Here is a 19,762-nt window from a genome sequence, read left to right as displayed (position 1 = left end):
CAGTGCTCATACTATTAGTACTTTCTCTGGACAATCCTTACCCTATGAAATCAGGAGAAGATCCCAAACATGTATGTATTCATGCACACACATGTACACATGCACTACACATATGTGCATCGACACACATGTGTGCACTCATACACATGCACACATACACACAAATACACACTAAACACACACTGAGTCTCTGTTTTGTTTTGAAAGATTTATTTATTTTAGAGAGAGCAAGCAAGTGGGGAAGGGGCCAAAAGAGAGGGAGAGAGAGAGAGGGAGACTCTCAGAAAGATTCCCTACCAAGTCCAGAGCCTGATGTGGGGCTTGATCCCACAACCCCAACATCTTGACCTGAGCTGAAACCAAGAGTCGAACACTCAACTAACCAAGCCACCAAGGTGCCCCCACACACTGAGTTTCCTTATGGTCACCAAAGAGTCAGGCTCTTTCAAGAGGTCCACAACCACCACTGAATTCAGTGATTTGCCTGCCTCATTCCCTGAAACTAGGGTGTTTTGCGAGAAAGATGAAAGATATCACCTAGGACCCCATTAATGCACATTAAATTAGTTTCCCACCCCACAATGGAGTCACTGACACCAATAAGGGAGGCCACCCACCCCCCTTGGCTGGGCTCGTGGAAAAGTGAGATCTCAGCATCAGGCAGAGGGGTGAAGCCAAAGCTATAAGGTATAAACATCCTGAGGAGAAGTCCTGGCCTTGGGTTGTACTTGGGTCCATTTTGTTCATTTTAAAGCTCCTGCCTTTAATAGAACAAATCTCTTTTGATCTGTGCCTGCTCAGCATGTGGAGAGAAGCTGAGAGAGTTTGTGTTATCTTAGTTTAATAACTGTTACACCAAATAAACACTATGCACACCACTCAGCCTTCCAGAAACCGAAAATAAATCATCACCAAAAAGCTTATTTTACAAACCCACAAATCATCGGAAATATAAATGCTTTCCTTTCTATTCCCATGTTTTAATAAAGATTCTCCCCTCCTTTTTTTCAGACTCACTCAATTACAATATCACTATCAGTTCACATTACAGGTCAGAGATATGGTGCTTAATGTATGTAGAGCCAGTTCTCCTCTCCTAATAACCTGTCATTCCGGGGATTTGAATGTCAGAACACAGCCTGCCGCGGTAATGCTAGTCGGCAGCCCGATGATGAAAACTTTGGACAAATCATGAAGAACATTCCAAATCCACATCATCGGAAGGTTACCGGGGAGAGCCTTTCATTCTGCTTTGACCCCTTGATCTGACAAGTGACACCTACAAAATGAACAGCTCTCCAACTTAAATTGTTTAACTGTAGCCTGATCAGTTTTATTATCTTGCTAATCCGGATATCAGCCGTTTCATCAGAATGGAAGATATGCATATCATGAATTATTTTGACACGGGGACCTTTTAATTTTTGCCAGCAATATTTCACTGCCCCAATCAGGGCCCGCAGTCACTGGTGCCGTTCGCCTCCTGGGATGTCAGAGGACAGCGCACTCCTGACAGCACCAAATCATCCGGGAGCTGGAACGAGCCATTGCTGCAATTATTATTGTCTTCCATAGTCATGCATTTCATTACAGTGCAGGCAGCCGGGGCCTTGGGGTTCAGGGCAGCCTTCTTCAGGAATCTCTGCCATTTTATGGGCTTGCTGAGCTCTGGGGTGTGATTTCCCTTTTCTTTCCTCTTAGTAGACAAGGCGAGGTGAATTCCTAATAAAAACAAAACGTGGTCGGCACTACGGGAAGACCATGCTCAGTACAGGACATTAAGCAGCGGTGAGGCAGCTTGAATGGCCCACTTGAAGTTTATGAAAGTGGTGGTTAATCAGCAATACAGTTTGCTACAGAGAGAAATAAAGAACAGTTTATCCTGGGGAAAAAAGTTCTCCTTTCCAAATTGCAAAGTGCTAAGAATGCTTTCTTAAAGAAAACTCCCTTTTCCCTGCGCTGTGTTTCTTAATTTCTCTCTCCCCTGCTGACCATTTTCTTCTTTTGAATTTCCGTCCTAAGAGGAGCCAGCCCCACTCCAAGCCTGGACCGCATGGTCTGCATCACCGACCTGTGCTTTGGCATTGTGCCATCATCTGCCCTGAACAGCCCCTGGAAGCGCACTGTTATCTTTACTCTAAAGCAATTATAGATCCTGTCGCTCATTGAAATACAGAGCACCTTCTTTATAAGTACCCGTGGGAGAAAGTTTTTTCTAGTCTCACAAACAACTGATCCATGTTTACCTCAAGGGCACTGTGAATTATATAATTTATTATGTTTCCTTTCTTAAGAAGACTGCTAGAAACCTCAAAACTAAATTTGCTATTCCTCAAAATATTAAACATAGAACTACCATATGATCCAGCAATTCCACTCTGGGTATACATCCAAAAGAATTGAGAGCAAGGACTCAAACAGATATTTGTTCACCCACGTTCATAGCAGTACTATTCATAACAGCCAAGAGGTGGAAGCAACCCAAGTGTCCATTGATGGATGAATGAATAAACAAAGTGTGGCATACACATACAATAGAATGTTATTCAGCCTTGAAAAGGAAGGAAATTCTCACACATGCTGCAACATGGATGAACCTTGGCGACATATGCTAAGTGAAGTAAGCCAGTCACAAAAGGACACAAATACCATATGATTCCACTTCCATAAGATATCTAAATTAGTCAAATTCACAGAGAAAAGTAGAATGGTATTTACCAGGGTGTGGAAAGAGAGAGAAATGAGAAGTTATTGTTTAATGGGAACAGAGTTTCATTTGGGGATGATGAAAAAGTTTTGGATGTGGATGGCAGCTATGGTTGCAGAACAATGTGAATGTCCTTAGTGTCACTGAACTACACACTTAAGAATAGTTAAAATAGTAAATATATGGTGTATATATTCCATAATTTTTTAAAAAATTTATTTTGCAGCCAATCTCTAGCAAATGTATAAAATCCCACAGAATGCATACTTATCTCATTATTGCCTCTCTTTATTCTTCCTATGCCTACATTATCTGTGCTTTATTTTCCTCACTGACTCTTTTAAAATATTATTTTATTGTTGTGTGTTAGTTTTTATAGTACGATGACTTAAAATTTTTTTGGCAGAACAAGGAAGGATTTCCATATTAAAGTACACTCAGTCTGGCAAGACAAAGCTGTTGGTGATTATGTCCCAGAGGAAGAGTGAGAAATACATATTCCTGAAGTCCATTAGTGACACTGAGATTAGAAGGGAAACTTCTGAGAGAGAAGACTTCCTTCTCACCCCTCCTTGAGTTGGGGGAACCCCTCCTTCCCCAGTGCCACCAGAAGACTGTACAGAGCTCCTCTGGGCCCTTTCACCCAGCCCTGGTATCAGTGTGCATCATTTCTCTCCCCGACTCCCAGTCAGCCTCATGGGCATTCTATCTGTGTACTCTCACAGAGCCCCATGCTCAGAAGGGTATGTGGCTTCGTGTTCTACTGCCAAATGGTGAATTTCAGGAAAGAGCTCTGAATTTTCATTTTGGACCTCACAAATCCTGCAAACTCAGAAGTTAAGTTGGTCTTACATCCACTAGACAGTGAGCACCTCAAGGGAAGGAAACCCATCTTACTTTTCTTTGCATCACCAGTTCCAACCCTAGTGCCTGATAGGCAAGTCCACAGGAGACAGTCAATAAACATTGTTGCACAAACAATGATGGAAACTATAGGAAGCCCTTGGTTTCATGGGACTAAATGTTCCTTCTTCATAATTGTATATGAAACTCCCTCCATTTAAAAAGCCTGCAAACACAGAAAGGACAGGCTGCATAGAGGAAAAGCAAGGTTTAAGGATGTGACCAAGAATATAGAAGACACCATGTCCCTTGGTCTTTCCTAGGCTGGAATCCATATGTGGAATTCACCTTTGATGTGAGGGATGGGCTATGTGTTGCACCCAGAGCACGAGTGGTTGTACCCCAAGCTCTGGCCCCTTCAAGAGACAACCTCGCATAGATTCATCTCATATTGACACTTTCTTAAACTCTCTAGAGATGTGATTTTCACAGCTTCCCTAGATAACACGACTTAGCCATCCCATTATTCTTCACCATTTCCCTGGGACATAAGGCTTTAATAGCTCTCCATTTAATGAGATAGAAATGCAGAGAAAGGGAACAGAGCTAGAAGAAAATCCTAAGGAAAGGAGAGAGAAAGCTAAGCAAGGAATACAGACATGCAGACAGGCAGAAATAAAAACAGCCATAGTGGATCATGGCTCGAGACTCACAGCTCACCTCAGGAGAGAGGCCTTTACCATATCCAACTTCCAGAGAAGGTTGTCCAGAAAGCTGAGGCTTACAGATCATTTATTTTCATTTCCCAGAACCTAAGAAAATATAAAAAATTTTCAACCAAAGAATGGCCATTTAGAATCTTCGAAATCTGTCATATACTTTCTATCCATGTGAGAATCAGGGGCAAGACTAAATCAAAGACATTGATTTAAGGCAGGAAAGGAGAAACATGGAAAATTGGGTGTGTGGAGGGAGAAGAGGGGATTCGAGAGGAAATGGCGTCCAGGGCAGCATTTTCTAATGTGCAGACTTTCCCTAAGCCATCCCCCACCCACATGCTCACTCGGTTCCTAACAGCATCTCCATCAATTAAGATTCTATGAGACTGGCAGGCTCCAAGAGCAACAGTACCATCCACATATTCACTATTCCACTGGCAAGGCGAACAATTCCGAATATTAAAAGTAAAGCAACACGTTCTTCCATGTCTTTTGTATACAGACAGCTGAAGCTGCGTGAAAGTTTGGCACCAAAAGGCCAAGTACCATATTTTCAGCCACCCACACGCCAAACCCCATAATAACTACAGACTCTAGATGTGAGATTTTCAGACATTTGCAGTGAAGGAAAAACTAATAGTCATGTTTCTTCATGTGCTTCCTTTCCTAACAGGGCAGTTTCTCAACTTTAAAACCTCGTCAATGTAAGCTAAGGAGAACAAAGGGTGCTGCGGAGATATTTTCACCAGATGTCAAATGGTGCTTATTTATTTAAACAGAAAACCCCACTTTGTACATTTGGTTCATTCAGTGGTATGTGCTCTGTAACAAGTATTTTTTATGAGTAAAAAGCTGCCACCAGTGTGCTTAAGTTACAATAGGGCTTCAGAGAAGTCTGTTAGCTGAGACTAAATATTGCTCTTTTTTGCTTTTGGTTGAAATGTAAATTCGACAGTAGCCCTCCCTCTATAATAGGAGAAACATCATTGCTTAAAGTCAGACCAGGACTAATACTTCGTTCTCCTTCTGCAGTTAAACCTAGAAGCAAAGATGTTCAGTTCACTGTGCTTTTTAAGGTATGTATCCATGCTACAGAGCATTGATTTTTTCAAATATTAACAACAGGAAGCATATCAATTCCCTCCCATGTGAATATTCTGGTTCTTGGGACCTGAATGAACCATCAGAACCTACAGGTGAGAGCTTGTGTTGCCCACTCCATGAGGATAATAAAATGGGCAATCCAGCACTCCTCTGAGCCTCTGCAAATAAGGAGAATGTTAACTTGTTCTGTAAATAAAGGGCCAGCATGTCCCTCATTCTGCCAGATAGAAAATGTAATTTTAGGTCACACCCCAGTCAAGGAATGTCTCTACCTGTCATAGATGAAGTGTTTCAGATATCCCTCCTACCAACAAGGTGAGAGACAGTTGGACAAAGATCACACCTGGCAAAGATGTGAAAAATACAAAAAAGTTTCAGAGATAAGCAAATATATGAGGAACGTATTCACATATTATCAAGTAATCAAATTCTACAGAGCATAGTGAAGAGTGCCAACCCCCCTTAGAAATACAATGGATAAAGAGCATTTATAAGAACTTTGAACAAGTATGAAAAGGATCTGAGTATTTTCTGGTGCCTTCAAATATCTGGTATAAGAAGTAATCTCATAGCACAGAAGGGTCTGAGGCACAAATAAAAGGAAGAATTTAGGAAAGGGTCAACTACACTTGGACAATAGAAGGAGAGCCCTGGCTGACTTTGAACAAAGACTATTCACTTACTTACATTTGCTGAAGGGTTTTCACGAGTTCCTTGATGAGGAGAAACTGACAGATTAAAGCGGCATTACTGTGTGTATGTGTTACATATCATAATATGTATATATTAGGTGTATAACATCTAGTACATGATAGAGTATCCATATAGGATAATATAGTGTACGTAATTTTATTTATTTATTTATTTATTTATTTATTTATTTATTTATTTATTTTTAAAAGATTTTATTTATTTATTCATGAGACACAGAGAGAGAGAGAGAGAGAGAGGCAGAGACACAGGCAGAGGGAGAAGCAGGCTCCATGCAGGGAGCCCAACGTGGGACTTGATCCTGGGTCTCCAGGATCACACACCAAGGCTGAAGGCCGTGCTAAACCACTGAGCCACCTGGGCTGCCCCATAATTTTATTTAATATTACACTTTAGTAAAGGGTACATAGTTCTCATCTCCTGCTCTGCCTTATCCATTTTTTATCTTTTTTTTTCAAACCCACGGTTAAATAATCCATTCAACTTTGTGTTATACTCAGAAATCTAGATAAACAGGGCCAAAATAATATTGTAGTGAAGACTTAAGACTTATTAAATATCATTTATCAGGTATCTATTGATGGATTATTTAGATATCCACTGGCGATGTGACATTTCATACAGAATGCTAACTTAACTTCCTTCTCTATCAGTATGGTGGCTCACTTACATTTCCTATAAAACACCTGGAAATATAGACTTTCTTTTTAATTCTCTTAAATGAATATCTGGTATCACTAAAAAAAAAAAAAAAAAAAAAAAAGTAGACAAAGTCTCTGGGGGCCAAAAATAGAGGAAACTGAAAACCAGAGTGGTGAGCCATCTCTGATTTTTTTTTACTTCACTGGAAACATTCATTATTCATCCAACACAAGGCTGTGTTTTAATGGCCACATAAGGATAGGACACATAGCCTTGCCTAAATGTAGGGAGTTATAGTAGAGTCCCTTTATAATCAGAAATTTCCAAAAATTTCAGAAAGGATGTGAGGTCTTGCTACATCTGTCATCTCATTGATCTCATCTCATTGGATTGATTCAGCAGATCTGGCTCACTAGGCAGGTGTCCCAGCCCTCCCTCACCTTGTGTTACCCCCAAGCTGAGGCTGGGTCAAAGAGGATAACTTTCCTCAATGGAAAAGAACCACTCTTGGGTCAAAGATATTACGAATAGCTGCTAGAACCTCCAAACAAGCTCTGAAGGTCCATTTGTTGAGAACGTAGATTTCCAAGACTCCAGGTACAAGCAAATGAGGCACTGCCTGTGGCAGTTTACCTTTCTTTAAAAAAAAAAAATGCTTTTCAAAGAAAGAAGAAACAAAAAATATCAAATCTCCAACTTTTTTTGAGCCACTCAGGAATCCTCAAATCTCCAACTTTTTTTTTTTAAGATTTTACTTATTTATTCATGAAAGACACAGAGGAGAGAGAGGCAGAGACACAGGCAGAGGGAGACGCAGGCTCCATGCAGGGAACCCAACATGGAATTCGATCCCAGGACTCCAGGATCACTCCTTGGGCCAAAGGCAAGTGCTAAACTGCTGAAGCCACCCAGGGATTCCCAAATCTCCAACTTTTAATAGTAAATATGATATATTTTCAAACCCAATCTAGGTCAGGTTTAAAAAAACAAAAAACAGAGGCACCTAGGTGGGTCAGTCACTTTAGCCTCTGACTCTAGACTTCGGCTCAGGTCATGATCTCAGGGTCCTGGAATTCAGCCCTGCATTGGGCTCTGCACTCAGTGGGAAGTCTGCTTGAGATTCACTCTTTCCCTCTCTCTCTCTCTGCCCCTCCCCTTGCTCTCCTTCTCTCTCTTTCTCTCTCTCTCTCAAATAAGTGAATAAACCTTTTTAAAAAAAATAGGGGCACCTGCATAGTTCAGCAGGTTGGGCAACCAACTTTCAGTTTCGGTTCAGGTCATGACCTCATGGGTCATGGCATCAAGCCCTGCATGGGACTCTGCACTTAGCAGAGAGTCTGCATAAAGGATTCTCTCTCTCTCTGCCACTTCCCCTACATACTCATGTGATCTTGCTCTCTCTCTCTCTAAAATAAACAAATAAATCTTTAAAAAATAAATAAATAAAACAATGCCAGTTCTTACATTGGAGAATATGGAAATACAGGCCTGTATCTTTGTCCAGAAATTTGAGATATCAACATAAAAAAAGCAGTACCTGACTTGTAATTCTCCTCTGGAACACCTAAAAGAACCAAACATAAAATCTCCCTTAACAGCTACAGCCTCAATCCAGTCAATCAAAGGTCACATGATAACTCTACGTATCATATTTTGAGGAAATGCCAAACTGTTTTTCAAAGTGACTACAAAATTTTACATTCCCACCAGCAATGCCTGTAAGTGCCAATTTCTCCACAGCCTTGCCAACATTTATTATCGTCTATCTTGCTTTAGCAGTCCTAGTGGTGTAAACTGGTATGACACTGTGGCTTTATCCATTCTCTAAAGGCTAAAGACATGGAGCATCTTTTATGTGCTTATTGGCCCTTTGTATATCTCCTGTGGATAAATGTCTACTTGAATCATTGGCTCATTTTTAAATTGAACTATATGTATGGTTTTGTTTTTCATTTGTAGAAGTTCTTTATATATTCTGAACACAAGTCTAATCAAATGTATTACGTACACATCTTCCTCCATTTTATGGATTATATTTTCACTTTTCTAATAATGTCTATTGGAGTAAAAACGGTTTTGAATTTTAAGTAGATTTTGCTTTTTAGAACAATTTTAGGTTTGCAACAAAATAGACTAGAAGCTACAGAGATTTCCCATCTTGACCCACTCATGCATGGTCTCCTCCATTATTAACATCCTCCCATCTGAGTGGTACATTTGTTACAATTGATGAACTTAAAATGACACCATTATCACCCTAAATCCATAGTTTACATTATACTAGTTTACATTATCCATTCACTGTTGGTGATGTACATTTTACCAATTTGAACAAACACAGAGTAACATGTATTCACCATCACAGTAACATACAGAGTAATTTTGCTCCCCTAAAAATTCTCAGTGCTCCAACTGTTCATCTTTCCTTCCCTTTAAACCCTGGCAACCACTGATCTTTTTACTGTCTCCATAGTTTTCCCTTTTCCAGAACATCATATAGTTGGAATCATACAACATGTAGTCTTTCCAGATTGGCTTCTTTCACTTAGTAGTATGCATTTAAGTTTCCTCCATGTCTTTTCATGGCTTGATAGCTCATTTCTTTTTAATGTTGAATAAGAGTCCACTGTCTGAAAAAAAAAAAAAGGTCCACTGTCTGCTTATACCACTTTGCTTACCTATTCACCTACTGAAGGGCATCTTGATTGCTTCAAGTTTTGACAATTATGATTACAACTGCTATAAACACCCATGTTCAGATTTTTGTGAGGACATAAGCTTTCAAATCCTTTGGGTAAATACCAATAAGCATGATTGCTAGCTTATAGGGTAAGAGTATGTTTACTTTTGTAAGAAACTGCCAAACTCTCTTCCAAAGCAGCTATACATTTTGTGTCCCCACCAGGAATAAATGACAGTTCCTGTATTTATTCATCATTTAATACTGAAGAAGTTAGAGGACTAACATTCCTTGCCTTCAAGACTTACTATAAAGATACAGTTATTAAGACAGTGTGATAGTGGTAAAATCCAAATCCTCACCAGCATTTGGTGTTTTCAGTGTACTAGATTTTGGCTATTCTAAGAGGCGTGCAGTGATATTTTACTGTTGTGTTGATTTTCATTTTCCTGATGACATACGATATGAAGCATCTTTTCATGTTTATCATATGTGTATCTTTGGGAGGTATCTATTCAAGATCTTTGGTCAATTTTTTAGATGAGTTGTTTTCTTATTGTTGAGTTTTAAGAGCTCTTTGTGTATTTTAGATAACAGTCCTTTATCAGGTATTTCTTTTGCAAATATTTTCTCCCAGTCTGTGGCTTGTCTTCTCATTCTTTTGGCATTATCTTTTGCAGAGAAGTTTTTAATTTTAATAAAGTCCAGATTATCAACTATTTCTTTCATGGATCATGCCTTCAGTGCTTTATCTAAAAAGTTATCACCATAACCAAGATAATTTAAGTTTTCTGTTATCTTTTAATAGTTTAATAGTTTTACATCTTACATTTAGGCCTATGATCCATTTTGAGTTAATTTTTGTGAAGGGTGTTAAGGTCTGTGTTTAGATTTTTTTGGTGGGGGGGGCATGTGAATGTTCAGTTGTGCAATACTTTTTGTAAAAACTGTATTTGCTCCATTGTATTTTCTTTGTTCCTTTGTCAAAGATCATTGAATATATTTATATGGATGTATTTCTGGGCTCTTTATTCTATTTATTTGTCTTTTCTTTCACCAACACCATATACTGTCACTAATTACCTATATCTTTAGATTAAGTCCTGAAGTCAGGTAATGTTGGTCCACCAGATATGTTCTTTAGTATTCAATATTAGTTATTCTGGGTTTTTTTGCCTCTCCACATAAACTTTAGAATCAGTTTGTGATAGCTACAAAATAATTTGCTCATATTTTGATTTGGATGGCATTGAATTATAAATGAAGTTAGAAAATTTGATATCTTGACAATACTGAGTTCTTGTCCATGAATATGGGGTATCTTTCCATTTGTTTACTTGTTCTTTGATACCTTTCATCAATTTTGTAATCTTCCTCCTAAATGTGTGTAACGATATTTCATTGTACATATAGATCTTGGGTATATTTTATTAGATTTATACTTAAGTATTTCATTTTGGGGGGTACTAATGTAAATTTTTTATTTCAAATTCTACTTTTTAATTTTTGTTATAGAGGAGGTAAGTGATTTTTGTATATTGGCCTTATATTCTGCAATCTGGCTATAATCACTTATTAGTTCTAGCAATTTTTTGTTGATTCTTTCAGATTTTCTACATAGACCATCATGTCATCTGCAAACAAAGATAGCTTTAATGCTTCCTTTTCAGTCTATATCTTTTATTTTCTTGTATTATTGCATTAGCTACAATTTCCAGTATGAGGTTGAAAAACCGTGATGAGACAGTTTATTCTTGCGTTGTTCCTGATCTTGATGGGATAGCTTTGAGCTTCTTTACCATTACATGCAATGCTAGCTATAGTTTTTTTAGATGATCAAATTGAGAAAATTCCCCTCTTGTTAGTTAATAAGAGTTTTTATAATGAATAGGTGTTGTAATTTGTCAGATGCTTTTCCTGCATCTATTTATATCATCAATGAAATTTTTCTTCTCTAACATGTTGATGTGATGATTACATTTATTGACTTTCAGATGATAAATCAGTTTTGTATACTTGTAGCTTTTGATTTTTGAAGTCTAATTGCCTTTTATCTTTTGCTATGTGTATTTTTCAGGTCATATCAAAGAAACCATTGCCTAATCCAAAGTCACAAAGATTTAAATCTATATTTTCTTCTAATAGTTTTATTAGCTATTTAATAGCTCTTACATTTAAGTCTATGATCCATTTTGAGTTAGAAATTGTATAGGCAGAGATCTGATAAACTTTTTACTCTTCTCACACATAGGATACACTCACTGGTTCTTTAAAAGGGATGAAACATAGTTCTATTCAATCATTTTATTCATTTCTGAGTTTAAGGTCACATACATTCCTCTCAAACAGATGTTGATATGGCTCCTCAAGGCTCAAAGACCTGTGAATGAAGGACACAAGTCATCTACATTCCTAATATTAAAGTACAACAGTGGAGTTGGATCAAGATAACTATAGTAAAAACTCCATTTAAAAACGGGAAGAGGGACAACTGGGTGGCTCAGCAGTTTAGCGTTGCCTTCAGCCCAGGGCATGATCCTGGAGTCCCAGGATGGAGTCCCACATCAGTTCCTTGCATGGAGCCTGCTTCTCCCTCTCCCTATGTCTCTGCCTCTGTGTGTGTGTGTGTCTCTCATGAATAGATTTTTAAAAATCTAAAAAAAATTTTTAATTAAAAAAATAAAAAAAGGACGAATAAGAAACATCAGAAATCACCAATCATTAAATCCTGCTGCAGAATCCATATATGTTCTATACCCTGAGGTGGATGGGGAATCGAAGATCCTTGAAATGGATGAAAGACCCTTGACTGAACTCTTCTGTGAGTTCTGAGAGTTCTGAGAACTCTCAAAAGAGTTCCCTTGAGAATTTCTCCCTGATCTCACAGTTCCTCCTTGGGAAGGGTGCCTCCATGACCATTCTTCATAGCCATATCTGAAGTGAGCATTGGGAAATAGCCCCTGCTTGGAAGTTACTAAGCTATCACAAAGATTAATAAGACTTTTACAGAGAAAATCATAAACCTTTACTGAAATATATTTTTAAAAAGCTAAATAAATGGAGAAATATGCCATAGTCAAAGACTGAAAATCTTAATATCATATACAAGTCAAATCTTAATTGCCTAAATTGATATTTAGATTTAATACAATTCCAGTCAAAATTTCAGCATGTTTTTGTGTACATGTATATAACTGAAATTTGATAAGGCAATTGCAAAATTTATATGAAAGATTAAGGCGCCAAAATACTCCTTAAAAGGAACACTAACAGGGCACCTGGGTGGCTCAGTGGTTGAGCACCTTGCCTTGGCTCAGGTTCATGGTCCGAGGGTCAAGTTCTGCATCAGGCTCTCTGGAAGATGCTGCTTCTTCCTCTGCCTATGTCTCTGCCTCTCTTTGTGTGTCTCTCATGAATAAATAAAACCTTTAAAAAAGGGAGAGCAAAAAAAGTAAGTATTTGTATACAGAATATATTTTTAAACTCCTACAAATCAATAAGTAAAAGTCAAACAATTCAATAAAGAAATAACATAAAGATTTTATTTATTTATTCATGACAGACAGAGAGAGAGAGAGAGAGAGAGGCAGAGACAGAAGCAGGCTCCATGCAGGGAGCCCGACGTGGAACTCGATCCCAGGTCTCCAGGATCACGCCCCGAGCCAAAGGCAGGCGCTAAACCGCTGGGCCACCAGGGCTGCCTGCTCAAACTCTTTAGATATGGTTCAAATACAAATTGAAAGCACAACGAAAAACCATTTTACACTCACCAGACTGGCAGAAGTTTAAAAGTCTGACAATATCAAGTCAACACGGATATGGAGTCTGAATTAGTAGTACTGCTATAGAAAACCCCAACAGTATGGAATAAAGTTGAAGATGAGTATAATCTGTGGCCTATCATTCTCTTCCTATTAACGTACCCTAGAGAAATTTTTATACACAGATACAGCAGTCTTCACAGGAGCACTGTGGCTATAGAAAAGACAAAAAAAGAAGTAACTCAAAAGTCCAACAACAGAATGAACAAATCAATTTTAGTGTTGTCAAATTAACTGTGAGATAGATAGATGATAGATAGATAAATAGATAGATAGATAGATAGATAGATAGATATATCTTGGTGAAAATTAATGAATTGCTAGCACATGCAATAACAAAGATGAATCTCAAGAGCATAGTGTTAAGTGAAAAGAACAAACTGAAGAAAAATACAAAAGTATGATTCCATTCTCATAAAGCTCAAAAATATTTAAAACTAAGTAATATCTTATTAAGGGATATAAATACATGTGAGAAGATATAAAGAAAAGCAATGAAATGCTAATCAGAAAATTGATGACAATAAGAATCTCTGAATGAGAAAAGGCATGTAGGGATTTCAAAGTTGACAGTGAAGTCCTTTGGGGAATCTGGGGTTGTGGGGTTTATGTACCTTCTATCCCTTTTTGTATGTGTGTGTGTGTGTGTGTGTGTGTATAGCAGCCCATCTTACCTGAAGGAATTTTATATACATAATATATATATATAATTATTTATTGAGCATTAGAGGAAAACTACCTCACTGAAATAAGGAGATGTTATGACAACCATCACTGGTGTGAAATAAAGCATTACTAATCCATCAGCGTTATTCTTTATATTTAAAGTGTTTCATGATTTTATTAGAACATATCTTTATGTGAATTTCTCAAAACTGATTTTGCCAAAACTCTGTGAATCTTCTGGTTTCTCAGTTTTAGATCATTTTAAAAAGTGGAAGGAGGCAGGGAATAGTAGCAGACTCATCTATAACAAGCTGCTGCAAATTGTATTCTTGATAATATTCTTTCTTCATATCCTTTGCCTCAAACTTTCTACACTTAAAAACATTTTATGGTTATATTTTACAGCTTCCAGATGAAGGTTAAAGGCAGCTGTGGAGAGATTAGACCTAGAGAGAACATAACAATGAGTTTGGATGTATGAAAGGAACTGTTTGCCATTCTTTGGTAATCTGTCAAGAATAATATTGGAAAGGAGCTAATAATGATAAATGGCATTAAACTATATTCTGCTTAAGTCAGAGCCCCATTCCTGTGCGACAGTTTAAGAATGGTTCTGGTATTAGAGGTCACACAAAATTCTTCTATAGATTATTTTCTTCCTTTCCAGAATTCTCCATGATGAAATAATCTCCTTGTCCTTTGATGTCTCAAGTAGTCCTGGCATAATGGACAAAATTGTGAGCATTCCAGTGGATAACACCAAGAGAGCCAGCCCAGTGTACTAGAAGTACGTAGCCTTTGTGGCAACCTGGCAGTAGCATCCTATACCTCCACGTAACCATCTGTATGTCCTTGGGAAACTGGTGCAATCTCTCCTTGCATTGGTTTTCTAATTTCAAAATGTGAGAAATTATCATAGAGTTATTCTGAAGGGTTAAATGAGTCAATATACAAAGCACCAACCAAATCATAGCAGATGCTTTAAAAAGTTGTTGCCTTCTCCAACCATTCTTTTTGCCATGGAAATGGAGTCCTATACCCCAATGCTGTGAGCATGTTTAGAACTGGCCAAGAGCTAGAATTTGAGGTTGTTAAAGGATTATTAATATAGCAGGGATTCCTAAGTTCCTATTCTTACTGCCTCTGATTATTCTATTTCTTTAAAAATGCTTTATGAGTATTTTGGACAGTTTTCTGTTGAATGAGGTTTATATTACAAGCAACTTTACATTTATCTTAAAACTCTTGTAAGAAGCTAGAAATTAAGTCTGAGTATGATTGAGATTATAAATAAATTAATAATAAAACAAAACCACTGGAAATAATTGTGAAATCCCAGAGATTAAGAAAATTTGTTTGACTTTTACCTACACATTTTAAAAAATATTTAGAAGATGTTTGGACTTCTTTTTAATTTTGTGTAAAACACAAATAATATTTTGACAATCTGGAAAACAAAGAACTATCTGCTCTTTTAAAAATTTTATGTTGCTAAATATAGATAACATTTTGACAAACTGAAAAAGAACTATTTTGAGACTGGTTTCAAGAGGCTTGATCATAATTAGCTGGTGTTTATTAGCGTCCCCTGAGTGCATGGGTTTTCATTTGCCTTTGAAGAATATTAAATAACATGAAAATATTAATTCTTGCCCTCTAAGGGTTTACATTCTAGGATATCTCATTCATTTGGGAGAAAATAATTTTTTCATTTTGAAAACAGCAGGCAGATGGTTTAATCCATTGGGTTTAGTTTCAAACAAACAAACAAAAACATTTTTTGAGGTGTAGAAAAACTAAGTGAAACAGATAAAAACATGTCAAGAGTTTTACATTTAATTTGGCTGTATGGAAACATTCAATATTAAGTGTTAAATATGCATAATATTAACACATTTATTCTAAGTCATCAATTTAACATTCTTCTCCAGTTTCCAGGAGATTCCATTGAATTCAGCCAGTATTTTTTCTATTACCTATAATGTGCCTGGTTGCTATGCAGAAATTCTATCATCATTAGTTCACTTACCTGGTTGCTATGCAGAAATTCTATCATCATTAGTTCACTTACCAATGTTGAACCTACCATGTGCCACATACAATTCTACATCCTGGACACAAGAGGCTTTCTATATATTCATTCAATATCAGTGCTATTGAACTATTTTCCAAATCTCCTAACATCAGTAAAGATGCAAGGAACTTTGAAATGTGTTTTGTCTGACATTTTCACTTTACAGTGAAGAATACTGACGCAATGTCAGAATGTGTATTATATGCACAGAAAAGCCCGTCACAAGTATCCAGAATTATTTGAAGGCAGCCATGAACTTAAGATGAACTTAACATTATCACACAAATTCCACTCATAACTTTGTTTGCTAGACCAAAGAAATTTCACAGAAGTTAGGATTTGGAATTAATTGATATGTACTACATACTTACTACACTTAGGACAACTTCTAACTGTGCAATAAAATAACAAAGAATGCCCTTGGAAAGATGGATTCTAAAGCAGCAGAAAGAAGGATACACCCTGAAAAAGAACCTCTGAATGAATATCCCATTTCTTCCTTTGCCCAACTCTGGTCAAGTTTGTCCACAGAAGCCAGAAATAGTTTTTGAAAATGCAAATCTCTTTATATCTCTTACTTGCATTCACGGTTTCTCAATGCACTGCAATATAATATGTGATGTAAGCTGTGAAAGTTAAGTTTATGTGTCATCTTGACTGGACCATAGGGTACTCAGCTATTTGGTTAAACATTATTCTCGGAGTGTCTGTGAAAGTGATTCCAGATGATATTAATATTTTAATTGGTAGACTGAGATAAGCAGATTGGCCTCCTCAATGTGGGTGGGCATCACTCAATCCACTGATGGCCTCAATAGAACAAAAATGTGGAGGAGGGAAGAATGCTTTCTTTTCTCTTTTCACTCTCTCTGTCTCTGTCTCTGTGTCTCTCTCTCTCTATGTCCTGGCCTCATCTGGGACACTGATCTTCTACTGTCTTCCAGCTGGTACTTACACCATCAGTACTTCTGATTCCGAGGCCTTCAGATTCAAGCTGAACCAAACCATCAGTTTTCTGGGTCTCTAGTTTGCAGTTGGCAGACTATGGGACTTCTCAGCCTCCACAATTTTGTGAGCCAATTCCTTATAATAAATCTCTCTACACACACACACACACGTGTGTGTGTATTAAGGTAAGGTTATATACATATCTCTCTCTCTCTCTCTCTCTCTCTCTCTATATATATATATATATATATATATCTTATTTGTGTGTATATATGTACACAAATTATATATATATTATATTATTTTTTTCTTCTTTTAAATAGGCTCCATGCCCAGGATAGAGCCCAATGTGAGGCTCAAACTCACAACCCTGATATCAAGACTTGAGCTGATGCAAACACTCAACTGATTGAGCGCTTATATATATATTTAAATATATATTTTTAATATATATATTTTAACATATATATGCTTTATTAGTTCTGTTTCTCTACAGAACCCTAATACAACAGCCTGAGTGTCTGCATAATCAGACTACTGCCTGCCTCACAAGTCTCACATCACCTCTCGCTCTTAGAGCTCAGACACACTGACCTTTATTTTTTTTAAGATTTTATTTAATTATCCATAATAGACACAGAGAGAGGGAGAGGGAGAGGGGGGGAGAGAGAGAGAGAGAGAGAGAGAGAGAGGCAGAGACACAGGCAGAGGGAGACGCAGGATCCATGCAGGGAGCCTGACACGGGACTCGATCCCAGGAAATCAGGATCACGCCCTGGGCCAAAGGCAGGTGCCAAACCTCTGAGCCACCCAGGGATCCCCTGACCTTCTTTTTGATTCTCAGACTTTTCAGGAGACCCAGTACCTTTTCCACTCAGGACTTAATCATATGCTGTCCCCTCCTCGGAGTACATACATGTGTGTTCCCTCCTAAGGACATATTTGTGTACTCTAACTTTCCTCTGGAATATTCTTCCCTTCAACCTATGTTTGGCTAATTGCAAACCATCTTACAGATTTCAGTTTAAATGCTGATTTCTGAGGAAACTCTCCTATCCCCAAACTAAATTAGTACTCCCCACCCTTTTTTAAGGTTGAGTTTTACTGTCCATAAATTACACCTTAGTAGGTGACTTTTTTTAAATGTTTATTTTAACTACTCGGTACTCAACAGGACAAGCACATTCCTTAATTCCCCACCACCTATCACCCTTCCCTCACCTGCCTCCCCTCTGATAAACATCAGTTTGTTCTCCATAGTTAAGAGTCTGTTTCTTGATTTGTCTCTTTTTTTTCCTATTGTTCATTTCTTTTGTTTCCTAAATTCTACATATGAGTGAAATCATATGGTATCTGTCTTCCTCTGACTGACTTATTTCTCTTAGCATTACACTCTCTAGCTCTATTCATGTCATTGCAAATGGAAAATGAGGATGTGGACAAAAAGGATGTCTTGTGCACTGTCGGTGGGAATGCAAACTGGTGCAGCCACTGTGGAAAACAGTATGGAGCTTCCTCAAAAAGTTAAAAATAGAATTACGTTACAGTCCAGTAATCACACTACTGGGTATATACTCAAAGTATTCAAAAACACAAATTCAAATGGATACATGCACCCTGATGTTTATAGCAGCATTATCTACAATAGTCAAGACAGGGAAGCAGCCCAGGTATTCACCAATTGATGAGTGGATAAAAAGATGTGATATAATGGAACATTGGCCATAAAAAAGCATTAAACCAACACCTGTTTCTTGTGTTTTTGATTTTAGTCATTTTGGTAAGTATGAGGTGACATCTCATTGTGGTTTTGATTTGCATTTCCCTCATGATAAGTGATGAGGAGCATCTATTCATGTGTCTGTTGGCCATCCAGATATCTTTTTTGGAGAAGTATCTGGTCATGTCTTCTGCCCATTTTTAAGTTGGATTATTTGTTTTTTGGGTGTTGAGTTTTATAACTTCTTTATATTTTTTCAATACTAACCCTTTATCAAACACGCCATTTGCAAATATGTTCTCCCATTCCATAGGTTGGCTTTTAGTTTTGTTGATTATTTCCTTCACTGTGCAGAAGCTTTTTATTTTGATGTAGTCTCAACAGTTCATTCTTGCTTTTCTTTTCCATTGCCATAGCCGATGTCAGAGAAATTACTGCCTGTGCTCTCTTCTGGGATTTTTATGGTTTCAGGTCTCACATTTAGTTCTTTAATCCACTTTGAATTTTTTTTTGTGTATATAGTGTAAGAAAGTGGCCGAGTTTCATTCTTTTGCATGTTGCTATCTAGTTTTCCCAACACCATTTGTTGAAGAGAGATTAGTCCTCCCTTTTATATGCTCCCAAGGCCCTGGTATTGCTCTTATATAGACTTTTTCACAATTATGATTCAGTAATTAGAGATGACTCTTCAATAAGGTGGAGGTTAAGGGCACTGACCCCCATACACAGTCAAAAATCCATGTATACCTTTTGACTCCCCAAAATTTAAATACCAATAGCCTACTGTTGACCAGAAGCCTATTGATAACAGTTGATTAATGCATATTTTGTACGTTATGTATTATATACCTTATTCTTACAATAAAGCAAGCTAGAGAAAAAAATATTATTAGGAAAATCATTAGTCAGAGAAAATATATTTACAGTACTATAGTGTATTTATGGGGGAAAATCAACCTTTAAGTGGACCTGCACAGTTCAAACCCATGTTGTGCAAGGACCAACTGTATTTGTTTATTGTCTGCTTCTTCTGTTAAATTATAAGGACTAAAAAAAAATTGTAAGGACTATGAAAACTGGAACTAGTTTTACTATACAGGTTGGGTCCATGTTTTGCCTTTTTACAA

General features: G+C 37.4%; 1 long non-coding RNA gene across 8 annotated transcripts in view; it reads right to left on the bottom strand.

Annotated features, from left to right (window-relative positions):
* Positions 1–227: 227 nt before the first annotated feature.
* The window catches only part of LOC121498496, an 81,096-nt gene continuing 61,561 nt past the window's right edge, over positions 228–19,762 (bottom strand). For 2 of the 8 annotated variants that reach the window (XR_005989801.1, XR_005989800.1), the window contains exons 3-7: positions 12,678–12,832; positions 8,264–8,290; positions 5,646–5,716; positions 4,271–4,362; positions 228–1,853 (exon numbers count right to left, since the gene is read on the bottom strand). This is a non-coding gene — a long non-coding RNA (uncharacterized LOC121498496). Of the gene's footprint in view, positions 1,854–4,270; positions 4,363–5,645; positions 5,717–8,263; positions 8,291–12,677; positions 12,833–13,329; positions 13,382–19,762 lie in introns of all 8 variants that reach the window. The other 6 variants (XR_005989804.1, XR_005989802.1, XR_005989805.1 and 3 more) reach the window with 6 other exon arrangements.

The sequence above is a fragment of the Vulpes lagopus genome, chromosome 9, assembly GCF_018345385.1.
Source record: "Vulpes lagopus strain Blue_001 chromosome 9, ASM1834538v1, whole genome shotgun sequence".
Taxonomy (NCBI): domain Eukaryota; kingdom Metazoa; phylum Chordata; class Mammalia; order Carnivora; family Canidae; genus Vulpes; species Vulpes lagopus.
This window is presented reverse-complemented; position numbering and strand designations above follow the sequence as displayed.